The sequence below is a fragment of the Mustelus asterias genome, chromosome 19, assembly GCF_964213995.1.
Source record: "Mustelus asterias chromosome 19, sMusAst1.hap1.1, whole genome shotgun sequence".
Lineage (NCBI taxonomy): Eukaryota > Metazoa > Chordata > Chondrichthyes > Carcharhiniformes > Triakidae > Mustelus > Mustelus asterias.
Window position 1 is genome coordinate 68,810,409 of NC_135819.1, and position 1,963 is coordinate 68,812,371.

Genomic DNA, 1,963 nt, shown 5'->3' on the forward strand with positions numbered 1-1,963 from the left:
CTCTACCTAGATACCTATTGATTACTGACCTTAGATTGTGTGATTTATCTCACAGAGAAAACATGCATTTATATAGTGCCTTTCAAGACCTCAGAATACCTTTTTACTCAGAACATTCTTTCCTTCTGCCTTTCGGTTCCTGATAAACAGTTGGTGAAGGAAGCTTAGCTGATTCATTTTAATTGTGTTCCTTGTTGTTCTGATAAAACTGAAAACAACTCAGCTAACATTTGTAAAACATTTTATTCCTTTCTCAGAGTTACAAAGCCAATATGCAGAGTGGATCGGGCAAGCCCTTAATCCATCTCCTTGCTTGCTCCAAAAAACAATTCAACTTCAAATTGAATCCAATTTACGGTCCCCACAAAAGAGACTACAAGATCCAAGCTGACAAGAACAGGCATTAAGTCTGATCTCAGGCTTGATTTTACACTTGATCTTAACCAAAAGGCCAAGAAGCCGAGGTGAAGGGACCAGGCTCCTTGTGCACTACACCAGAGGTGATAATACCATTGGGCGATGGCCTAGTGGTATTATCACTGGACTATTAATCCAGAAACTCAGCTAATGTTCTGGGGACCCAGGTTCGAAATCCGCCATGGCAGATGGTGGAATTTAAATTCAATTAAAAATAAATCTGGAACTAACAATCTACTGATGACTATGAAACCATTGTCGATTGTCAGAAAAACCCATCTGATTCACTAATGTCCTTTAGGAGAGGAAATCTGCCATCCTTACCTGGTCTAGCCTACATGTGACTCCAGAGCCACAGCAATGTGGTTGACTCTCAACTGCCCTCGGGCAACTAGGGATGGGCGATAAATGCTGGTCAGCTAGCGATGATGTCCCACAAATGAATTTTTAAAAAGACCCTTCATGCCCCACGCCGGAACCATGTGCATGATGCCACTTTAAGGTCCAAGCATGGTATCACCTAATTCTGACTTTTTGATGTACCTTTGGACATCATAAATTGTGAAGCAACAAATTAAGTGACTTATGATTTAAAATAAAACGTTATTTTTTGACTCTTTGATACATTCTACCCTGAAGTGCAGTGACTGATGTTATGTGACCAAATGATTAGAGGAAGAGGAACAAATGGGGGGGATAAAGGCACAGCACAGAATCAATGTCCTAGGTTCCCATCCTAGACCACTCCACACAAATATCAAACATGCCTACCGCTCTATCACCCGCCTTTCCCACTGCCTTGGAAAAGCAGCCAGCATAATTAAGGACCTCACGTACCCCAGACATACTCTCTTCCGTCGGGAAAAAAATACAAAAGTCTGAGGTCACGTACCAACCGACTCAAGAACAGCTTTTTCCCTGCTGCTGTCAGACTTTTGAATGGGCCTATCTCGCACTCAGTTGATCTTTCTCCACACCCTAGCTATGATTGTAACACTACATTCTGCACTCTCTCCTTTCCTTCTCTATGAATGGTATGCCTTGTCTATATAGCGTGCAAGAAACAATACTTTTCACTGTATACTAATACATATGACAATGACAAATCAAATCAACCTTTTATATGTCACGGCAGACCTCTATACTATGAAAATATTTTGAGGCAAACCTCCTATTTTGTCTGAACTGCCCTCCAGCAAAATATATTTTGGGGCAATTTTCAGCCTGTTTACCGTCAGGGAGAACGGCAATGTGGGTGGAAAATCTGGAGAGAATCGGGAAACGCGGGCTTCCATGTTTTACTGTGCACGTACGGGTGCCAAAAATCGGATTTAGAACATAGAAAAAAATACAGCACCAACAGGCCCTTCGGCCCACAAGTTGCGCCGGTCATGTCCCTACCTACCTAGGCTTATATATAGGCCTACCTATAACCCTCAATCCTATTAAGTTCCATGTACTCATCCAGAAGTCTCTTAAAAGACCCTATCGAGTTTGCCTCCACCACCACTGACGGCAGCCGATTCCACTCACCCACCACCACCCT

At 42.6% G+C, this 1,963-nt stretch overlaps 1 pseudogene; it reads right to left on the minus strand.

Annotated features, from left to right (window-relative positions):
* Positions 1 to 232: 232 nt before the first annotated feature.
* LOC144508148 (U2 spliceosomal RNA) lies at positions 233 to 463 on the minus strand (annotated as a pseudogene).
* Between the last annotated feature and the right edge of the window lie 1,500 nt (positions 464 to 1,963).